The following is a 24,790-nucleotide window of genomic DNA, read 5'->3' on the forward strand; positions in this document are numbered from 1 at the left end:
TTTGACTCCTCCCACTTCCTACAGACTAAGGGGGTGGCCATGGGCACCCGCATGGGCCCCAGCTATGCCTGCCTCTTTGTAGGTTACGTGGAACAGTCCATCTTCCGCACCTACACAGGCCCCAAACCCCACCTCTTCCTCCGGTACATTGATGACTGTATCGGCGCCGCCTCTTGCTCCCCAGAGGAGCTCGAACAGTTCATCCACTTCACCAACACCTTCCACCCCAACCTTCAGTTCACCTGGACCATCTCCAGCACATCCCTCACCTTCGTGGACCTCTCAGTCTCCATCTCAGGCAACCAGCTTGTAACTGATGTCCATTTCAAGCCCACCGACTCCCACAGCTACCTAGAATACACCTCCTCCCACCCACCCTCCTGCAAAAATTCCATCCCCTATTCCCAATTCCTCCGCCTCCGCCGCATCTGCTCCCACGATAAGACATTCCACTCCCGCACATCCCAGATGTCCAAGTTCTTTAAGGACCGCAACTTTCCCCCCACGGTGATTGAGAACACCCTTGACCGCGTCTCCCGCATTTCCCGCGTCACATCCCTCACACCCCGCCCTCGCCACAACCGCCTCAAGAGGATCCCCCTCGTTCTCACACACCACCCTACCAACCTCCGGATACAATGCATTATCCTCCGACACTTCCGCCATTTACAATCCGACCCCACCACCCAAGACATTTTTCCATCCCCTCCCCTGTCTGCTTTCCGGAGAGACCACTCTCTCCATGACTCCCTTGTTCGCTCCACACTGCCCTCCAACCCCACCACACCCGGCACCTTCCCCTGCAACCGCAGGAAATGCTACACTTGTCCCCACACCTCCTCCCTCACCCCCATCCCAGGCCCCAAGATGACATTCCACATTAAGCAGAGGTTCACCTGCACATCTGCCAATGTGGTATACTGCATCCACTGTACCCGGTGCGGCTTCCTCTACATTGGGGAAACCAAGCGGAGGCTTGGGGACCGCTTTGCAGAACACCTCCGCTCAGTTCGCAACAAACAACTGCACCTCCCAGTCGCAAACCATTTCCACTCCCCCTCCCATTCTCTTGATGACATGTCCATCATGGGCCTCCTGCACTGCCACAATGATGCCACCCGAAGGTTGCAGGAACAGCAACTCATATTCCGCCTGGGAACCCTGCAGCCATATGGTATCAATGTGGACTTCACCAGTTTCAAAATCTCCCCTTCCCCCACTGCATCCCTAAACCAGCCCAGTTCATCCCCTCCCCCCACTGCACCACACAACCAGCCCAGCTCTTCCCCCCCACCCACTGCATCCCAAAACCAGTCCAACCTGTCTCTGCCTCCCTAACCGGTTCTTCCTCTCACCCATCCCTTCCTCCCACCCCAAGCCGCACCCCCAGCTACCTACTAACCTCATCCCACCTCCTTGACCTGTCCGTCTTCCCTGGACTGACCTATCCCCTCCCTACCTCCCCACCTACACCCTCTCCACCTATCTTCTTTACTCTCCATCTTCAGTCCGCCTCCCCCTCTCTCCCTATTTATTCCAGTTCCCTCCCCCCATCCCCCTCTCTGATGAAGGGTCTAGGCCCGAAACGTCAGCTTTTGTGCTCCTGAGATGCTGCTTGGCCTGCTGTGTTCATCCAGCCTCACATTTTATTATCTGTTTTGTGCTGCCTTCTTCTAGAATAGCACTTTCTCAATGGCCCATGAGAGAAGCCATTTGGGAAGGTCAGCATTCTGGCTGTGTGACCTTGTACCGAAGGTATGCAATGGAAACAATAGGAACATCCAGGGGCATTTCTCTTACCTCAAAATAAACAAAAAACAGTGTGTGCTTCAACTTAGTTTTCCAGAATTCTACCAGATGTTGCAAGTTGACCTTAAAACTCAAACTCAGACTGTTGAAAACAGCATGCCGAATAGCTATAAAGTAGTTGTTGGTGGAACTAATTATATTTATAACATCACTCAGTTTGAAGTCTATTGCTCCACAGGTTCTTTGTGCCAAGAGAGATGGGCTCATTGTCTTGTTGCTAATCAGGGGAAAAACAAGTAAAGAGAGCATGTGGGTTTGCTGGCTTAATGGGCTTCCCTATGGTTTAGTGTGGTGTCACCTGCAAGCATCTAAATACTGAGATTTAACAGCAATGGATTCTGTTAGTATGAATTGGCTGCTTGCTCTCCTGGAAGCCGTCTTGATGCATTTAATCTTCACTAGTCCATTGTTGTTTCCTAACTACTTGTGGTGTCACATCATCAAAATAAGTCTCAGATTAACAGCTTGTTTATGGCTTTACTGCAAGGCCAAAGCAGCAGAATGCCAGCAATGAGGGCAATGCTCTCACTTGAAGCTTCACAAATAAGCCCATTGGGTGCTCAAGCTATAGCTTTGGTACCTGGAGCACTGCAGGGCAATATGCTCATTTGTCATGATCTGCTGCATCCTGTACAGTCTCCTATCCTTGTAAGCACTAATTTTGTCACTAGGCACATGATGAACAGTCAGAAGCAATGGGAGAAAAGGAAAAATTAGATCCACATACTGTCTGAGCTGTTTATGATGAATTCATTCTGCTGCAATTTCACTGAACACTACCCAAAATCCATATTCTAAAATCATTAGTGGATGTTAGTAAGGAAGATGTATTAGGAATTTTGAGAAACTTGAAGACTGATAATTACCCCGGGCCTGATGGGATTTATCCAAGGATTCTGTGGGCAGCAAGGGAAGAGATTGCAGGGTCTTTGGCGATTATCTTTTCGTCCTCACTGTCCATGAGTATAGTGCCATAAGATTGGAGAGTGGCAAACGTCACTCCCTTTTGCAAAAAAGGAAATAGGGAAATTACAGGCCAGTTAATCTTACTTCAGTGGTGGGCAAATTATTGGAAAGGTTCTGTGAGAAATAGGATTTATGATCACTTGGAAAGCATAGATTGATTTATGATAGTCAGCGTGGATTTGTGAGGGGTAGATCATGCCTCACAAACCTTATTGAATTCTTTGAAGAAGTGACCAAACACATGGATGAAGGTAGAGCAGTCGATGTAATATACATGGATTTAAGTAAGGTGTTTGATAAGGTTCCCCATTTAGGCTCATGCAGAAAGTAAGGAGGCATGGGATAGGGGAAAATGTGGCAGATTAGATTCAGAATTGGCTGACTCTTAGAAGACAAAAGGTGGTAGTGGACAGAAAATATTCAAAATGGTGCTCAGTTACAAGTGGTGTACCACAAGGATCTGCTCTGGGTCCTCTTCTATTTGTGATCTTTGTAAATGATTTGGATGTAGGATTGGAATGTTGGATTAGTAAATTTGTGGATGATACAAAGGTGGGCCGAGTTGTGGATAGCGTGTAGGGCTGTTCTTGGTTACAAAGGGACATTAATAGGATGCAGAGCTGGGCTGAGAAGTGAGAGATGAAGTTTAACCCTGAAAAGTGTGAAGTGATTCATTTTGGAAGGACAAATTTGAAAGCTGAATACAGGGTTAACACAAAGATTCTTGGCAGTGTGGAAGAGCAGACAGATTTTGGTGTTCATGTCCACAGTTCCCTGAAAGCTGCCACCCAGGTGGATAGAGTTGTTAAGAAGGCATATGGTGTGTTAGCTTTCATTAATAGGGGGATTGAATTCAAGAGCCGTGAAGTTATGCTCCAGCTATACAAAAGCTTGGTTCGGCCACATCTGAAGTCTTAGGTCCAGTTCAGGTCGCCTCCTTACAGGAAAGATGTGGAAACATTGGAAAAGGTGCAGAGGAGATTTACCAGGATGTTGCCTGGAATGGAGGGAAGGAAAAGTTGAGAGAGCTAGTGCTTTTCACTTTAGAACAATGAAGGATGAGAGCTGACTTGATAGAGGTGTACAAAATGATCAAAAGTGCAGATAGAGTCGGCAGCCAGAGATTTGTTTCCTAGGGCAGAGGTAGCTAATACGAGGGTACATAGTTTTAAAGTGAGTGGAGGTAGATATAGAGGAGACATCAGAGATAGGTTCGTTGCTCAGAGAGTGGTCGACATGGAATGCATTGCCAGAGATGATAGTGAAGTCGGTCTCTTTACGGGCATTTAAGAGGCTATTAGATAGGCATATGAATGATAGTATAAGGTAGGAGTGGAGGTTAGATAGGCCTTAGGTTTAGGGTAAATGTTTGGTGCAACATCATGGGCCAAAGGGCCTGGACTGTGCTGTAAATTTCAATGTTCTATGTTCTATTCCCCACCTTACTTAACCATCATAATATTCTCTTAGTCAAAATCCTGAAGGGAAAGTTACCACAAAACAATTAATCCCAACTAACATGGCCAAAGGAAATATTTGTGTTAATGGGAACTGCAAATGCTGGAGAATCCAAGATAATAAAGTGTGAAGCTGGATGAACACAGCAGGCCCAGCAGCATCTCAGGAGCACAAAAGCTGATGTTTCGGGCCTAGACCCTTCATCAGAGAGGGGGATGGGGTGAGGGTTCTGGAATAAATAGGGAGAGAGGGGGAGGCGGACCGAAGATGGAGAGAAAAGTAGATAGGTGGAGAGGAGAGTATAGGTGGGGAGGTGGGGAGGGGATAGGTCAGTCCAGGGAAGATGGACAGGTCAGGGAGGTGGGATGAGGTTAGTAGGTAGGAGATGGAGGTGCGCCTTGGGGTGGGAGGAAGGGATGAGTGAGAGGAAGAACAGGTTAGGGAGGCAGCGACAGGCTGGACTGGTTTTGGGATGCAGTGGGTGGAGGGGAAGAGCTGGGCTGGTTGTGTGGTGCAGTGGGGGGAGGGGACGAACTGGGCTGCCAATGTGGTATACTGCATCTATTGTACCTGGTGTGGCTTCCTCTACATTGGGGAAACCAAGCGGAGGCTTGGGGACCGCTTTGCAGAGCACCTCCGCTCGGTTCGCAATAAACAACTGCACCTCCCAGTTGCAAACCATTTCAACTCCCCCTCCCATTCTTTAGATGACATGTCCATCATGGGCCTCCTGCAGTGCTGCAATGATGCCACCTGAAGGTTGCAGGAACAAAAACTCATATTCCGCTTGGGAACCCTGCAGCCCAATGGTATCAATGTGGACTTCACCAGCTTCAAAATCTCCGCTTCCCCCACCGCATCCCAAAACCAGCCCAGTTCGTCCCCTCCCCCCACTGCACCACACAACCAGCCCAGCTCTTCCCCTCCACCCACTGCATCCCAAAACTAGTCCAACCTGTCTCTGCCTCCCTAACCTATTCTTCCTCTCACCCATCCCTTCCTCCCACCCCAAGCTGCACCTCCATCTCCTACTAACCTCATCCCACCTCCTTGACCTATCCATCTTCCCTGGACTGACCTATCCCCTCCCTACCTCCCCACCTATACTCTCCTCTCCACCTATCTTCTTTTCTCTCCATCTTCGGTCTGCCTCCCCCTCGCTCCCTATTTATTCCAGAACCCTCACCCCATCCCCCTCTCTGATGAAGGGTCTAGGCCCGATACGTCAGCTTTTGTGCTCCTGAGATGCTGCTGGGCCTGCTGTGTTCATCCAGCCTCACATTTTATTATCTTGGATTCTCCAGCATCTGCAGTTCCCATTATCACTTAAGAATAAGTGATGATCTTTCTTTATTTAATCAATGTCCTGCTCCTCTCAAAATCTACAGTCTAACAGTAGGGCTTGACTTGGCACAATGTTTGAAAGGAGAAAGGTATATGGGCAGAAATTGGCCTCATGTGAGTCTGTTGAGACGTTTGAGATGACTGGCACTTTAACAGATGGTTCTTCTCCTGTTTGAGTGGTCTTAGGCAGCAGATTTACATAAGTAAATGGGGATGCTGCATTTTTCATGGAGGCTTTGAGGACCTCTTGAAGCAGCTTCTAGTCTCCCTGGGAAACCATTTGCTTTGACATATCTCAGAGTTGGGAATTTGTTTTGCAAGTCCTGCATCAGGCATGCTGAAGTGTGGCTCACTCAGTGTGACTGGCTGACAGTGATGAGTTACTTGTGTTTTGAAACCCCGTCTTTTACAACTCACTTCTCTTTATATTTACCAAAATGCACTACCTCACAGTGTACCAATACACAATTGAACTTCATTTGCTTATTAAATGCTCTTTCTGCAAGTCATAATTATTATTTTTATTTGTTAGTTTCTAACCATGTAGAAGCAATAGTAAAGTTAGATTTACATGTTTAAAAATGTGCATCTCAAGAGGGTATTTGAGACCTCAGTGAACAGAATTTAAGTCACATTTGTGGTCTTTTAAGTGTAGAAATTCATTCAAAATGGATTTTTATTTTCCTACAACTCTATCTAGATCTCTAGCATCCTCAACTGTTCACTGCAGGGCACTGTTCAACTGATTAAACAAACCCCCTTCAGCAGTGCAGCTTAAAATCCAGATAGTAATAGAGTTTCACTCTCTCTGATGCACCCTTCAGTGATTTTTTTTTCAATAACAGAAACAATGAACTAGATGATGAATTAATTTCAGCAAAATGCAAATATTCTTCCAAACATTTTCACTCTAATATAATCATGATTGAATCACAACTTTCCCTGAAAACTTATTAGCAAAGCCTTTTTAATCACTAGCTTATTTTTTTTAATGTTGTTATCAATTTCACTTTCCTCATAAAATAGAGAGCAGATTAGTAAAAGGGGAACTTCAAAATATTTTTGTTTTTCATGAATATTACCATGTACCTCTCTGGTAGTTGCCACAAAACAATGACAACATCCCCATAATGTTTCTCTTGCAAGATATTCTGGCAGATATGGACAGGAGGACAAAACAAAGTCATAACACAGGGATCGGCAGTGAGCCCCTTATTGTTGTGATAGTCATAAATTAACGAGGTGAGAATTTGGAGGGGGTACGATTAGTATGTTTTCAGATGGCATAAAGATTGATTGGGTGGTTGACAGTGAGGAGGAAGGTTTTAGGGTTACAGGGGGATATTGACTGGTTGATCAGAAAGGCAGATCAGTGGCAGTTGGAGTTTAACCCTGATAAATGTGAGGTGATGCGCTTTGGTAGTAGGAATACGGCAAGGGAATATTCAAAGAATCGCAAGAAACTTTGAAACTCAGAGGAATGGGGAGTTCTTGGGGTTCTTGTCCAAAGTCCACTGCAGGTGGCAAGATTAGTTAATACAGTAGTTAAGAAAGCACTTACTTTTATCATGGCATAGATTAAAAATGCAGTGAGGTCATGTTAGTGTTGTACGAAACTTTGGTTAGGCCACAACTGGGATACTGTGTGCTGTTCTGGTCAACACACTACAGGAACGAGTCGATTGTGCTGGAGGGGGTGCAAAGGAGATTCACCAGAATGTTGGCTAGGGTGGAACATTTCATCTTTGAAGAGACACTGGATGAGCTTGGATTGTTTTCTTTGGAGTAGAGGAGGATCTTGATACAGGAGTATAACATTGTGAGGGGCATGAACAAGGTGAGTAGAAAGCAATAGTTTGCCTTAATTCAACGACAAGGGAGCATAACTTTAAAGTGGAAAAGTCCAGAGGTTTAGAGGGGATTTGAGGAAAAACATTTTTGCCTGTGGATGGTGGAAATCTGGAATACATTTCTGCAGAAGTTCCTCTGGGTAGTGTCTAAGGACCAACCACTTCAGAGGGTAGTTTAGGCAATAAACTTCACATTTAAAGAAAGTACTTAAATGAGCACTTGAAGTGTCATAACATTCAAGGCTATGGGTTTAGTGAAGAAAAGTGGGACTAGAATAGGTGGTAATGAAGGCCCTTTTCTGAACTGCATGATTCTAAGATAGGCTACAAGATGTAATGTGGCACAAAAAAGTAAACACACGTACAGATCACATTAACTCTTATGCAAATCAATTATTAGTGGGAGATAGAGAAGACACACGTGTCTCCATTAGAAGGATGTACGAGAGTCTAACTGATGTCAATCCAAAGTGCCCAATGCTTCACCCAGTGGTAGTATCCTCTTCTTGGTTTCATTCCCGATGCACAGGAAGATGGTTGTTGGAGATCAATCCTCTCAGCTCCAGGACAACTCTGCAGTGGTTCCTCAGGGTAGTGTCTAAGGCCCAATCATCTTCAGCTGCTTCATCAATGACCTTCCCTTCATCATAAGGTCAGAAGTGGGGATATTTGCTGATGATTTCACAATGTTCAATACCATTTGTGGCTCCTCAGATAATGAAGCACCCCATATTCAAATGAAACAAGATTTAGACAATATCCAGGCTTGGGCTGTCAAGTGGCAAGTAACATTCGCCAAGCTATGACCATCTCCAATAAGAGACAATCTAACCGCCACGCCTTGACATCCAATGGTGTTACCGTCACTGAATCCCAATTATCAACATCCTGGAGGTTACCATTAACCAAAACCGCAACTGGAATCATTACATAAACACAATGGCTATATGATCAGATCAGAGGCTTGGACAACTGTGGTGAGTAACTCATCTTCTGAATACCCAAGGCCTGTCCATTATCTACAAGGCACAAGCCAGGGCTGTAATGGACTGTGATGGAATGATGAATTCATCCCCATTTGCCTGAATGAGTGCAGCTCCACACAACACTAAAGAAGCTTGACACCATTCAGGTCAAAGCAACCCAATTGATAGCACCACATCCAAAAGCATCCATTCCCTGCTCCACCAATATTCGGTACCAGCAGTGTGCATTATCGGCAAGATGCATTGCAGAAATTCACCAATGATCCTTAGACAGCTCCTTTCAAATCTATGACCGTTCCTGTCCAGAAGGACAAATGCACCATATATGTGGGATCACTAACACCTTCAAGTTCTCATCCAAGCCACTCATCATCCTGACTTGGGAATATATTGCCATTCCTTCACTGTAGCAGGGTAAAAATCCTGGAATTCCCTCCCTAAGGACATCTTGAGCCAATCTACAGCATATGGACTACAGCGGTTCTAGAAGGAAGCTCACCACCATCTTCTCAAGGACACCTAGGGCTGGCAATAAATGATGGCACACACACACACAGACACACACACACACACACACACACATATATACATATATATTTCAATTAGAAATAAGGTGCGAGTCCAAAACAATTACAGTATAAACATGGGTATATGCATCAGTGTATGAAATGTTTGTGAACAGCAGTTAGTTGAAAGTTTAAGCTGGTGCAGTGAAAATCATGGTCGCGTTGATATTGATATTTGAGCAGTCAATTTCTGAACATTTTGGTTTTGTACGCTTATTAGAATTTGTTTGGAGTTCTTGGCATTTATCCTGTGCAGCCCATTTGATAAAGTAGGAAGCTGAATGTCAATGTCACTCTCTGTGGCATTAATAAGGCATTTAACAAGTCATAATCCCCCTTAATTGACAACTCACTAGTGCTTAGCGAGAAACTTTCCTCAATGTTTGGCCAACACATAAAAGATGCAGTGAGTTGCACACAGTGTTGAGTTAAACTTTGCCAGATGTTCTTGAGTGTTCTTCATATCCCACTTAGCTCAGACCCCCTTAAGATTCTGTTCTTTCTTTCTGATCAGCCAAATAACTTTCAGTTCATGTTGTTACATTGCTTCCTGCACCTAAAGGAGGTTGTCTCTGTTCGTTATTGAATACAAAAAGGTAACTGATTTAAGAGATGTCAATATTTTCATGGAATTTCCTTGCATGGAAATGGAAATGGAAATATATTTGTAAGGTGATTTGTGTCTGCTACACAGTTTTGTTCACCTATTCTGAGGAAGCCACCAGCCTGACTCAAAATAAGGCTAGATATTTGCGAATGTCACTGACTTGTAATAATTTAGGCTTTTCAAGCTGCGGCTCAAGAAAATGACCGACCATCTTACTCTCAAGGCCAATTAAAGTTGTCCAGCAAATGCTATTGTGGCTAATCATGTAGGCATTTCACAAATATTTGTGATTGAAGATGTTCCAATACACTTTGGAACTTACAACATAAGTTGCATTGTACATTTGGCTTGGGTTGGAAATGGCTGCTTGCTTTATTCTCCTCATCTCCTTACTCAACCCGCATTAGTCCAGTTCTGCTCTCATGTCTTCCCTTCACTTAACACATTTCAACTTTATTTTGTCTATGAAATCCACCAACTAGTTGTAAAAGTACTGAACTCTTGATTCAGCTTCCCTTTTGTGTCTCCAATCTATTAGGCACTGAACCAAATTCCATCGTTGGGCTGTTGATCATGTAGAAACTTGAGTGGGTGTATTAATGTATCAAATTACTCAAGCCCAACTACAATAAACCCAATTCACAAATATTAGTTTGCCTGAACAGTTTTTGCTAGATCTGCATCTTCTGGGAACTTTTAAACATAAACAGTGTTAATGTAACTTGAAAACCTAGCCTGTTCATTGTTTAACATTGATTCATTAACTGTAATTTATACAAATTACATTTTTAAAAAATCGTCTCGTTGATAATATAAGACTAAGAACTGCAATGCTGAAGTTGTGAAACAAACAAAAACAGGAAATGCTGGAGAAACTCAGCAGATGTAGCAGCAGCTGTGGAGAGAAAGCACAAGTCAACAGGAATGCAGGTGTATAGGGACTGGACGTCCATGGTGAAGATGAGGTGTTGGGGGCCAGGGAATTGGAAGTCCTGGAGGAGGTGGAGGGCATGGGTGGTGTCACGGACGTAGGTAGGGAGTTCCTGGGCCACAGGGGAGAAAATGGAGTCCAGATAGGTGGAGATGAGGTCAGTGGGGCAGGAACAGGCTGAGACGATGGGTCGACCAGGGCAGGCAGGTTTGTGGATTTTGGGAGGGAGATAGAAACGGGCCGTGCGGGGTTGGGGAACAATGAGGTTGGAGGCGGTGGGTGGGAGGTCCCCTGAGGTGATGAGGTCATGAATAGTGTTGGAGATGATGGTTTGGTGCTCGGGTGTGGGGTCATGATCGAGGGGGCGGTAGGAGGTGGTGTCGGAGAGTTGGCGTCTGGCCTCGGCGATGTAGAGGTCAGTGCGCCATGCTACCACTGCGCCACCCTTGTCTGCGGGTTTGATGGTGAGGTTGGGGTTGGAGCGGAGGGAGCGGAGGGCTGCCCATTCTGCGGGGAAGAGGTTGGAGTGGGTGAGAGGGGTGGAGAGGTTGAGGCGGTTAATGTCTCGACGGCAGTTGGAGATGCAGAGGTCGAGGGAGGGTAGGAGGCCTGGGGGTGGTGTCCAGGAGGAGGACTTGTGTTGGATGAAGGTGAAGGGGTCAGTGGAGGGAGGTTTAGGCTCCCGGTTGAAGAAGTAGGCATGGAGGCGAAGACGGCGGAAAAACTGCTCTATGTCCAATCGTGACTGGTATTGGTTGATGTGTGGTTGTAGGGGGACAAAGGTGAGCCCCTTACTGAGGACTGACCATTCGCCCTCAGTCAGTGGGAGGTCTGGGGGGAAGGTGAACATCTGGTTGGAGGAAGGTATAGAGGGGATGTCAGAGGCGAGTTCTTTACGCAGAGAGTTGTGAGAGCATGGAATGCGTTGCCAGCAGCAGTTGTGGAAGCAAGGTCATTGGGGTCATTTAAGAGACTGCTGGACATGTATACGGTCACAGAAATTTGAGGGTGCATACATGAGGATCAATGGTCGGCACAACATTGTGGGCTGAAGGGTCTGTTCTGTGCTGTACTGTTCTATGTTCTATGTTCTATTTCCATATTTAGACTGTCAACAGCGAGGAGAAGGTGGTAATAATGCTGATGGATGATATAGAGGGGTGTAGGAGTAAATGGATGGGTGGGCTCTCTACCTTTCCTGCCATCCCATTTCCATCATTTTCCAACTCTAAATTGCTGAACGTCATAACCATTTGCACTCTAACTCCCTACATGAATCTCACATCCAGTTTAAGCAGCTTCTTATGCACCAATATGACCCGTGATTAAGTTGCAAATGGAGATTTGCCATGGTTTTTACCACAGTGCATTAAATCCTTTGCATTCTCCTGATCATTTCATAGTTTTCAATACAGTCAGCTACACCATATTTTACTTCAGTTTTCCATTTTACTGAGACAACTCCTGCTTATATCAATTTGCCTATCAAATTATATATGTTTTTAAAATTCATTCATCGAATGTGGGAGACTTTAGCAAGGCCAGCAATTATTGCCCCTCTCTAGTTAACTAGAGACTTTTCTTCATTCATTCGCGGGATGAGGGCATTACTTGCTAGGCCAGCATTTATTGCCCATCTCTAATTAAGTTAAGAGTCAACCGCATTGATATGGGTCTGGAGTCACATGTGCATCAAACCAGGTAAGGATGGCAGTTTCTTTCCCTAACAGACATTAGTGAACCAGATAGGTTTTCCTAACAAACTGCAATGGCCATTAGAATTATTAACGCCAGATATTTATTGATTTTAATTGAAATTTTAAGTTCAAATTCCATCATCTGCAATGGTAAAATTTTCAAACCCTGGTCCCCACAACACTACAAGGATGCCTGGATTAAGAGTCCAGCGATAATACCACAAGGCCATTGCCTTTTTCTCACACCAATACATTGTCACTCCTGGAATCTTTTAAGTACCAATCCTTGTGCCCCTACTCCCCTACTAATACCATATGGCTGCATTCTTTTATAACTCTGAACAATGTCATCATAGGAACTAGATCAGCTGCTCATTTGCCATCTGCTAGCTGTCTGGCTGTCTGTTATCAAATCTTGGATGCTACAAATTCCTAAAAGAATAATTATACATAGTTTTTGGATAAATTTGCCTTCAAAGATTGAATTTTTTTTCAGACTTCAGAATTTATGTACCTTGAAGCTTGATGGTGTGACATAGCTTCAGTTCCAAGCTCCTTTCAGTTGATTGACTTGTCCAAAGAAATTGACTGAGATTCACTGAGATAGCTAAACACTGATTCCCATCAACCCCATGATTTAGTTGCGCTTCTGCAAAGTGGAAGATTTTTTATGAATTAACTATAAATTAAGTGTTCAGAAGAACAAAAAATAATCAGCTAATGATGTGGTAACAAGGTATAGAGCTGGATGAACACAGCAGGCCAAGCAGCATCAGAGGAGCAGGAAAGCTGACATTTCAGGCCTAGGTCCTTCTGCAGCTCCTACTATCTCAGCTAACGGTGTGCCTTGAAATAGGTTACTCATTATTTACTTCATTTCCATCAGATTCTCCTGGCCTCCTGCCAGATTTCAATGGAAACCTGAAGGAAATATCATTTTAGATGAGCATGTAATCTTTCCAGGGGTTCCACTCACCTCCTACAAGGGATTCCCAATGGGATCCTGTCATATGTCTATACTACAGGTACAAGTACAAACCAAAATTAATTTTAACATAACACTGGAGTAGGAAATAGCAGTACTTTTATGTTGCATACAGGGCAGGATATCTAATACTGAATGTTTGTAATCAAATGTTGCTTAACTATAAAATATGAGTTTCTAGTTATTCCCAATTACTTTAACTGGTAAACACATCATTGTAAAGATTAACAGATTATGCATTATCTTCTGTAAGAAAACTAAAACTACACCGATGATAATTTAAAGAATTTCTCACGTTTGCAAGTAGCTCTGAATTGAATAGATTGCTTCATCTGGAGTGCCACTTACAAACCTCTTAAGCCTTTTAAAGTGTCACAGCACATTTTGTTTGATCTGATTTTAAAAATATTGCTGTCCAAAAATGTGAAATGCTTAATAGATGGTCAGCCTTTGAACATGTGAAAGTTTTATTGAGCAAAACCAAGAAGGAAGGAAAGTAAAAATTATTTTACGTCCATTGTGAAATTACATAATGTTACAGGATTTTTGCTAGTGAACCAAAATAGAAAATATAACAAATTATAGCAAAGGATTGATATGACTGTGTATGAAATAGGAGGCCTATATTTTTGATACTCATGTAAGACCTGATCATCCTTGATCACATGTTCATAATTATAAAGGAGAATGACACAAAAGTGATAGATTTAATTGCATGGTATGCCAGATACATTAATTTTTATTTTTTGAAACAAATTCCTTTATTTTACTAATAGTAATAGCTTATAGATTAAAAGTAAGATTTGTTAAAATAGTGAATCAGGAAACTCTTCTGAACATCTTCCCCAAGGTACTCCAAATCAGAGATGTACTAAACATTTTTCTTGATTTATTCATGGGTTGTGGCAATCACTGATTAAACCAGCATTCAATGCCCATCCTAATTGCGAAGAGGGCAGTTAAGAGTCAATGACTTTGCTGTGTGTCTGCAGTCACATGTAGGCCAGACCGAGCAAATTCAGCAGTTTCCTTCTCCAAAGGATATAAGTGAACCAGGTGTTTTCTTGCCCCCAAACAAGGTTTTATAGTCATCATTAGATTCTCCATTCCAGATTATTTAAAAAAAAAGACTTCCATCATTTTCAATGGAAAGATTTGAAGTTATTTCCCTTGGCTCTTGGATGAATAATCTTAGCAATGATGCCACTTAGCCATTGACTCCCTATTAATAGCTCAATGTTGAGAAAAACATACAAGAAAAATAGGTAGATCAGGAAGGTAAACAACCAGAAGCAAACTCACAATGAGAGATGGAAATGTTTACGGGGTATTTGAACAATGGTTGATTCCTAGAAGTGGACTTTGGACCACTCAAAATGACATTTGCTGCAAAAATAACTTTGATAGGTATAGAAGTCTATGTGTAGAATTCATTTTTGGTAGAGATTTATTTGCCATGTGTTTTACACCTTATCTAATTTTGTCTTTCATTGATGTCCATATGAAGGGTTTGGGTTTGTTGTAAAATGAGTAGTTAATCTGGTATCAGACAGAACTTGAATTGTGGTCTCTTTAAGAAACAGAACACACTGGAAATAGTCAGCAATATGTGCTGAGAAAGACATAGTATCAGTTTTTCAGTTTGACATGTTTTCATTGGACCTTATCTCTGCTCATGTAAAAAAATTGAATTAATGGTATTTCACAGTTTTTCAAAACCCTCACTTAATAACATGCATGTAAGCAGTGACTATATTACAATCTGAAAACAAGGTAAATAAGGAGAGCCTTCTGCAGCCTTATCAATGTGATCTCTCTTAATCCTAAAGATTCCAAGATCACTGTGCTCCTCTACCTCAGGCCTTTTGTGCATTCCCAATTTTAATCCCTTCCCCATTATTCATGGTGTCTTGAGCTCTCTGGGCCTTAATCTCTGAAATTGCCTTTCTAAACCTCTCCAACTTTGCTTTTTTTTTCTGCTACTTTAACAAACTCCTTAAACCTAAATCTTTTGACAAGTTTCTGGACACTTTTTCTAAAATCGCTATATGTATTTTGATGTCAAATTTTGATTGATAATGCTCCTACGAAGACCTTTGGACATTTTGATATATTAAAGGCACTAGATAGAACATAGAACAGTACAGCACAGTAATGGGCCCTTCAGTCCACTATGTTGTGCTGAACATGACAGAAAATTAAACTAATCCAATCTGCCTGCCCTTGGTCCATATCCTTCCATTCCTTTCGAATTTGTCTGCTTACATGAAAGTCCCTTAAATGTCCCTATTGTACCAACAGCCAACAATGGGATACCCCCTCAGATCTCCTTTGAACTTTCCACCTGTCACCTTAAATACATGCCCCTCAAATCAGACGTTTGAATTCTCAGAAAAAGATTTAAATCATCAACCCTATCTATGCATTCTCATAAGTTAATAGACTTCTACCAAGTTTCCCCTCAGCCGCTGCCACTCCAGAAAAAAACAATCCAAGTTTTTCTAGCATGTCCTTGTGGCTCATACCCTCTAATCCAGGCAGCACCCTGGTAAACCTCTTCTGCACCCTTCCTAAAGCTTCCACATCCTTCCTGTAATATGGCAATCAGGACTGAATGCCTCTAAGGGTCGCCCAACCAGACAAATTCAAGTTACTGTGATATTTTAAAAGGTGGTATTCTAAAAGCTGTATTATATTCTAAACATTGAGTACTTCAGGAATCTAAGTTTAGCAAATTACCTAAGACTGATCTCAAGTGTTAGTTATTTAATGATTCATAAAAATCCTTCGATTTTTGTTTAGGTGTCTGGTAGCATAAACCTCAGCATCAAATTGAAATAAAAAATCACTTGCTAATAATAATTATAAAATGAGCCAGTATCAATGAACAAATTGAAAATAAGAGCAGTTGAAGATAACAAGGATGAAGCCCGAGTGGGGAAATCATTTGTTGTTTCAATTGATTTATTACTATTGAGAAGTGCTTAAAAATAGACAACTTTATTGGCAGCAGAACATTGCTTCCGCAAAAGCTATGGTTCAAAAAAAATAATGCTGATTGGTATAAAATGTATTATATTTTACTTGGTATGCACTAAATAATCATCTCCAATTGTGCGACCTCACAGCAATTGCTTCACAAAGTGTGGGTACTTTTGCTCTGAACACACAAACAAACACTGACTGATTTACTGGGTGTAAAAAATACACAAATATTTCATTAATGAATAAAGTTTCATTAATAATAATGTACACTTTTACGTACATTTGTAGTTAAAGAAAATCATATTTCTTGAACCCTTCCATGAAATGTTTAATATTTTATAAAGGAGAAGACACTATAAGAAATTAGTTAGTAAGGCCTGAAAATCAAACAACAATTTTCTTCAGAAATAAACAGATTGGAATTTGTTCAATACATTTTATTTCAGTAATCATTTCACGAGAGGAACCCTACCTGCATTTAATTAAATTTATATGCTTATAAATGTAGATAAATCAATACTTCATAACCTCATGTAATTAAATGAGTTATTCAATTAAACATTATTTTGCTCAGAGTTCCCATGCAATCAATCGTCTATTAAAAGACTGTTTTCATCCTCAACTTAATTTATTTTATGAATTTAAAACATGCCCTATCTTAATATAATGTAATATATGCGTGAAAATGTCATGTGATTAAAAATAAAGGTTTATGTTCTACAATGGGTCAGGAAAATTCATTATGGAAAGATTAATAAAGTCGTGAGAGCCTTTGACTCTGCTTTTGATAAAGTACACAGCAAAGGATACACATTTCTCTGTTTTATTTTAATGAATTGATCAATGGAAAATTTTGCCACATATTCCAATTTTCTTCCCTTGCAATCTTGGACTTAAATTTGCAGAGAAGCTCAATTAATGGGCAATGACAGGAACAACATTTGGAAAGAAGCGATCGTCCGAATTCATTGCTTCATTTACACAAAGGAGATTCTCAAGCTGGCAGACAATCATCTCTGAAAAAAGAAAATATAAATGGTTGGGTGGGAGTACTACAATCATCATGACAATAACAATCACTGCTTAAACTAAATCAAAGCAATTATTTTATTTGATATAGTAACTGTTTATGGATGCACTGTAAACAAAGTAGCAAAGGGAGCCAATGTAAGATTGCTTTGCAACCGAATGTTTTTTCAAGCTGTGAATAAATAGTGAATGCATCCTCGATGTAATATGACCCATATACCAACTAAGATCGCCAGCATTTTTGACTTGATCACTTTATTTCACCGCGAATTGAGAATTAAGTGAATGCTTATTTGCATAAATTTATGTCATTGGATTTGCATCCTGTAGAGATCAGTTTTCGGATATTGGCTATTTATTATTTTAATTAATGTTGTAAATGTAAGGTTGAAGGAGAGAATTCAATCCCAAGTAATGTCAAGGTATGTATTAGAGTTAGGACTGTAGGAACTTACAAACATAACAGTGCAACCTATATTTTCAGAATATGTTCAATATATTGAAATACACTGAAGTGCATTGCAGCCACTTCATTAAAAATAAACTGAGCCACAAAGGGTAATACCTAGGGTAGATAACTAACACGTTGGTAAGCAGATAGGTTTTAAAGAGTATCTTAATGTAAGGAAATGAGGTAAACAGGCAGAGAAGTGTCGGGGGTAATAGGGTGTAGAGCTGGATGAACACAGCAGGCCAAGCAGCATCAGAGGAGCAGGAAGGGTTCTGGGCCTGAAACGTCAGCCTTTCTGCTCCTTTGATGCTGCTGGGCTGCTGTGTTCCTCCAGCTCTACACCTTGTTATATCAGAGAAGTGCCAGGAATGTGTTATAAATATTGAGACTGAGGCAACTGAAGGCATGAGCACCAATGTTGGAGCAACTAAACTGGGGGATGCACAAGATGTCAGGATTGACTGAAATGAAATTTTTGGGGGATTTTGAGCTAGAGGAAATTACAGAGATAAAGAGAGGCACCACCAAGAAAGGGCTGAAAACAAAGATATGAATATTCAAATCAAGGCATTGCTTGCCAGGATCCAATTTGGTCAATGATAACAGAAGTAATAAATAGACAAGATTTGTCACAAATAAGAACAAGGGCAGCAGAGTTTGGAAAAGATCTACGGAGGATATAATACGAGAGACCATCAGCAGTGTATTCCATTTATCAAGTTGAAAGGTAATAAACCCATGAATGAGGCTTCAGCAGTAGATGAAATTTAAAATATGCAGAGTATTGGAAGTGCAGATAGGTGTTCTGAGTGAAAGTGTGAATAGGTGGTTGAGAGTTCAATCATTTCCAGGGCTTCTCAGAGTCTGGTTTGGTGTTAGCTGCCAGGGAGATAGCTGGAGTCAATAGCTAAGGAACTGAGTTTGAACTGGGGTGAGATGGCAGGACTAATGATCTTATCATATAATGAGGGAGATAATATTTAACTGGAGAACATTTACACTCATTCTGTCCTGGATATTAGATCAGGAGTCTAATTGTTTAGCAACAGTGCAGAAGCTGGGAGAGACGGTGGTGAGGCAGAGTTGGGTGTCATCAAGCTACATGTAAAATTGATGAGACTTTGAATTATGTAACTGAAGATATGGAAGAGGATTGTGCTCAGTTTGGTAATTTATTAACATAGAAAACTACAACATTAAGTACAGGGGAAGGATAAATGCAAAATTACATCATGCAGGGAAACATAATTAGATCAGTGATGGAGGAGAACCAGCCTCACCTTTGCATCAATTTCTAAAAGCTTCTATAATTCAAACAGAAAATACAGCTTCTGGAAAGGAATTCAAACTTTCTTTAGCTAAAAGGGTGTCACAACAAGATTTCACATTCTAAAACTTCTACTGTGTGTCACACATAGTCAAGAATGGGCTGACACTTTTAAGATGAGAAGTGACTCATCAATGTCAAATTACTCTAGAAAAGTAAAGTGTCTCAAAAAAAGGATAACAAGTCCAGCTCGCCTTTTCATGCATGTAGCATACAGAAGTAGCACATGTAATATCTCCATGATCAAAACAATGCTGTCAAGCCAAAAAAAAATTCTAAAGTAAGTCATTGAACTGTGAAATGGAAACCGGAAACACCATCCACGTTGAAGCAGCTCACTTGTTTGACACCCCGTGAACCACCTTAAACATTTACTCCTTCTATCACTGATGCAGAGTGGTAGCAGCATGTACCATTTATATAAGACACTGCAGTAATTCAACAAGGCTCCTTCAACAACATCTTCCAAAGCTCTGAATTCTCCCATCTAAAAGGAGAATCGCAGCAATTCAAGGGAACATCGCTCCAAGCCTTATACAAACTACATACTATCGCGACTTGGAACCATATTGCTGTTTCTTCACTCTCACTGTGCTAAAGTCTTGCATGTGCTGCCCAGAACAGCTTCTTTCCGAATGTTATTGGGCTTCTGAATGGACTGCTCATATTTAACCAATCCTTTTCTTGTGCAACTTCTTTCCAACTGCAACTTTGTATTCTTCGCTCTGTTCGAATGCCTTATGATCTTTGTATGCTTTGATCTGTCTGCAGTGCATGCAAAACAAAACTTTTCACTATACTTAGGTACATGAGAAAATAATAAAAAAAATTAAAACCAAATCAAATCAAATCATTCAGCACTGTGGTATCCATACACCATATTCATTGCATGGTCATGAAAATGGTTTACTACCTTCTTCTCAAGGGCAGTTGGAGATAGACAATAAAAGAGGGCCCAGCAATTCCACATCTTAAAATCATAGAATACACACATCACAGATAGAGGCCATTTGGCCCATCAAGTCTGCACTGACCCTCCAAAGAGCAAACCACTTACCTTCTCAAAGCCTCCAAACACTTGCAGAACACCATTTACAATGCTTAATTCATCTGGCCTGCACATCCATGGACATTACGGGGCAATGTGGTTAGGCTAGTGCACCAATGATAAAAGAAAATAAAGTCTACTAGAAATTATATTAGCAATCAATTTAAAATCATCAGTCAGGCCCACAATGAGGCTCAATTACACTGGTTAAAAGCAAAACAAATGCATCCGCCAATAGCTGTCCTCTCTGGGCTAAAGGAACATGACCCAAGCTGTGCACTTTTGTTGAATTAAACAATAACACTGGAAACAATAATTATGTGGCGCATTCTCCATGGCAATACCCCATAAACATTACAGTCAACTTTATAACCAATTAACATGATTGCTTATGCAATAAATATTGTGCAGTACAACTTATTGGCCCCTTTGAAATTTGATATCCTTGCACCTGTCCTGATGAGTGCAATGCAACATACTTAAATAGCATGTCTCTTTTCTCAGCCATACTCAAATAATGAAGGGACTAGACTGTTTATATGCTATTGTTATTTTAAATGAGTGGATTAAGACATCCAGCTTTCACAGTTCAGGTTTATATAAGGGTAGAAATATTTTGTACGTTTGGTGAGTGTTTTTTGCAAAGAATTGGGCACGTGTCGCATAGGTATCTGGCTTCTGTAGAGGATGTTGAGTCATTATTCTCTTTCAAGTAAGAGTGAGACATAAGCCTAGCTGGGTCAGAGAACACTTCATCCAAGAATAGGTTGTCTTTTATGTAAATCATTGCCAATCTGATTTCCTACATTAGTTTAGATGGCTTAAACATTTAGATCAGGGAGAAAACCAACATATATCAGAATGTCTGCAATAATTTTATTAATTTCTATCACGTACTGGCCATGAAAGTTGCACAAACTCCCGTTCTGCTACCTACTATCATCACCTATCTTTCCCCAGATGATCTCATTGTGGTCCTGTCATGCCCTCCTAGCACCATTACCCAGGTGTCAGTCTGCTTGATTTTCTTTTATCCATTATCTTCAATATTCACTATCTTCATCAATGGCAGTAGCGCGTGCCATCTATAAGATGAACTGCAGTAATTCACCGAGTCTTCTTCAGCAACATCTTCCAAACCAACAACTTTTTAATACATTGGAAGACAAAGGCAGCAGATACACAGGAGCACTCACCACCTGCAAATTCACATCCATGTCACACACAATCCTGATTCTGAATTATGTTGCTGTTAACTGTTACTGGGTCAAAATCCTAGAATTCCCTTCATAACAGCATTGTGGGTGCCCCTACACCATAAGGACTGCAGCAGTTGAAAACAGCAGCTCATAACCCCCATCTTATCTCGTACAGTTAGGGATTGGCGGTAGACTCTGGACTCCCAGCAGTGATTTAAAATTTTTTAAAAACTACTTTAGCTCTAAGAACAGTCTGATGCTGGGAATTCTGTAATGAATTACTCATCTCACCGACTCCTCAAAACCTGTTCACCAAAGGCACAAATCAAGAATGCGAAGGAAAATTCTTCACTCTTTTTATTTAATCATTTGTGGATATGGACATCGCTGGCTGGCCAGCATTTATTGCTCAGCTATAGTTGCTCTTGATAAGGTTGTGGTCAGCTGTTTTCTTGAATTGCTGCAATCCACCTGCTGTGGGTTGACCTGTGATGTCATTAGGGAGGGAATTCCAGGATTTTGACCCAGCGACAGTAAGGAATGGTGATATGTTTCTGAGTCAGGATGATGAGTGGCTTGGAGGTGGTATTGTTCCCACGTATCCGGCGTCCTTGTTCTTCTAGATGGAAGTGGTTGTGGGTTTAGAAGGTGCTGTCTGGGATCTTGGTGAATTTCTGCAATGCATCTTACAGATGGTCTGTACTGCTGCTACTGCACATCAGTGGTGCAGGGGGTGGATGCTTGTGGAGGTAATGCCAATCCAGCTGGCTGTTTTGTCCTAGAGTCTGCTAAGTGACTTTTCTTGAGTGTTGTTGGGGCTGCGCTCATCCAGGCAAATGGGAAATATTCCAACACACTCCTGATTTGTGCCTTGTAGATCATGGACGTGTTTTGGGGAGAGAGGAAGTGAGTGCAACTGGATGAGTGCAGCTCCAACAATACTCCAGAATCTCAGCATCATCTAGGAGTAAGCAGTTCACTTGTTTGGTGTTCCATCTAATACCTTCAAAATTCACTGTCTCTGTCTTCAATGTGCGGTCACAGCAGAGTGTAACCCCTGAAAGATGCATTCAAACAACTTAGCAAGGGTCCATACGCAATATTTTCTAAAACAACTGAAGTTCTATCAATCAGAAAAGTAAGGCTAACGGATACGTGGAATCACTACTTGCAACTTTTCAGCCAAACCACATCCCATCATGATTTGGAAATATATTGTGTTCCTCCATTGTCGCAGGGCCAAAGTCCTGGAATTCCCGCAAACAATATTGTAGTGGAACAAGATGTCAGCTCATCACCACCTATGAAGGGCAGAAATATATGGCTAACACATGTTAGCTTGATCAAGGATGAGTAAATTAAATAAAGAAAACTTAGATTTTTTTAATTATATGATCATAGGAAATGAGGGGATTTGTGGGATTCATTAAATAGTTCTTTCAAAACGTCAGCATTGACACAATAGGCTGAATACCCTCGCTTTCTGCTAAATGATTATATGAATCCTCACCATTCAAAATGGTTTTCTCATCTCCAATGGAAGGCAATGATTATGTGACCTCTTTATTTCAGAAAATATAACAAGGAACTTGAGTAACTGTCATGCTTACAAATGTGCTAAATTAACTTTAATGTTAAGACATTAATCAATATTCTACCAGAAGAAATTTTAAGCACTCCATTTAAATTTTTACAGAAAGCCCCTTTCAATAAGTGTTATGCCAGTTTTGCACCATACAATTAAAATAAAATTGGTTATAAATTTACTTTGTTATAAAGTGATTAAATGAAGCAACAATCAATTTCTAACCTTATTAATACATCAGCATTAGGATACTGCATTAAGCAAACTTGAGGAAGTTTCAAAGCAAATGCAAAGGGTAACCACAATATAGCTAAGAAAAATGTTACATTAATTAAATCTGGAATTATACAATCAAGTAAGTATGTGGAGTATTAAGAAGCCAAATTTATATTAACTTTGCAGCATAATTTATAAAATTCTTCTCATTTGCATGTCAACAGCAATTATGAATTTTTTTCTGATGCTCAGTCTCAACAGTTCATTCATTTTCTCAAGTTCCATCTTTGCATTTCATTTCCTGAAGATACTGCCCTATGCATAATGTTTGCCACAATGTGAGGATCCATGAAGGAGCAACGCTCTAAGAGCTTGTGATTTCAAATAAACCTGTTGGACTATAACCTAGTGTCATGTGACTTCTGACCCCATGCATAATATAACTGTGAAACAGATTTTTCCTTTATTACAGCCTACATTATGAGGCTTCCTCTTTTGAATATGCCTGTAACAGGGCCTGGCTAGCATTCTGCCCATTAATTTAAATGTATTAAAAGTTAAGCTGAATTCCATACTGACATGAAACATGTCCTGTCTAATTATTCTCCGTGTTATAGCCAGACAATCCACTGTATCCAAACACAATATCAGGACTAACGATTCATAATAGCTGAATCATAGTGCAACATTTAGCAAGGTAAATATACCCTTTACTCTCCAGATGAATCAAAGGCTGAATCAGATAATAAAAGACATATTTGGTTTACCTTATTTAATGCCATCTACTAAACTCTGACTGTTAATGCCAAAAAGCTTGTTACTGGTTATTATAGTAGATTAATATCAATTACATTTTTGTTTAACAGCAATTACAAGGTAATATATTTAACTTCCATTATCCCAGCACATACTCATGGGCTTACAGTTATGAATTACCACGAGTAGAAAATTTTGCAACTTTTTCCTAGCATTTTCTGACATCCTCTGTGTTTTTATGATTTCTTCCCTGGCTTGTCTCTGAACCAGATCATTGTTTTAGTCTCCTCCTAATTTTAGTTAATTTTGCACTTAATTGTGTTTTTTCTTATAATGCTGTTCTTTCACTCTGAAGTTAATATTATTGAAATTAACTTTTAGAAAACAATATACTCTCCACTTCACCTTTGATGTCGAACACCTTAATTTTTCTGAAACTTTCTTTCCAGCATCCAAAAGCATAACTTCTTTCTTAACATTCTACCTAGCATTTTTGACCTTGCTAAAATTCACCAAAGGAACTTACTTCAATTTTCACAAAACATGGTTTATGTTTCAAACCTGCTGATTTCGATGACTGATGTCGGTCTTAAGCATCTCAAACTAGTTCATGTTGCATGTGACCAGATCAATCAATGTGGTAAACTCAACTCAACAGATATTGACACTGCAGCTACTGTTTGGCTTCCGGCCAGGTAGAACAGTTTATTTTCCTGGAATCGTGCTTGGCTGGTATCCAAATTCTCTTGCCTAGGACAGATTTTTGTGTATGCCTAGATACATTTACGTACAGCTTTCATTTCAGAACTGAAGGCAAAGACTTCATTTCTTAATTATGAATGGCAATAATTTCTTCTGTGCTTTTTCTGTTCTCTTGCCAGACAAGTCAAGGGGAAATTCCTTTTATTAACTTGTGGCCAAAATAGCATAAAAATTATCCAAGTGTCTAATGGTTCCACTCAGAACTTTGTAAACCAGGTTTAGTAACATTATGG

At 40.9% G+C, this 24,790-nt stretch overlaps 1 long non-coding RNA gene across 1 annotated transcript; it reads right to left on the bottom strand.

Moving 5' to 3' along the window:
• Positions 1 to 17,141: 17,141 nt before the first annotated feature.
• Positions 17,142 to 24,409, bottom strand: LOC125462741 (uncharacterized). Its single transcript, XR_007249700.1, has 3 exons — positions 24,322 to 24,409; positions 20,049 to 20,144; positions 17,142 to 17,200 (listed from the first exon to the last, which is right to left on the bottom strand). It is a non-coding gene; the product is annotated as an uncharacterized LOC125462741 (long non-coding RNA).
• Positions 24,410 to 24,790: the final 381 nt, after the last annotated feature.

Source organism: Stegostoma tigrinum, chromosome 21 (genome assembly GCF_030684315.1).
Source record: "Stegostoma tigrinum isolate sSteTig4 chromosome 21, sSteTig4.hap1, whole genome shotgun sequence".
Taxonomy (NCBI): Eukaryota; Metazoa; Chordata; class Chondrichthyes; order Orectolobiformes; family Stegostomatidae; genus Stegostoma; species Stegostoma tigrinum.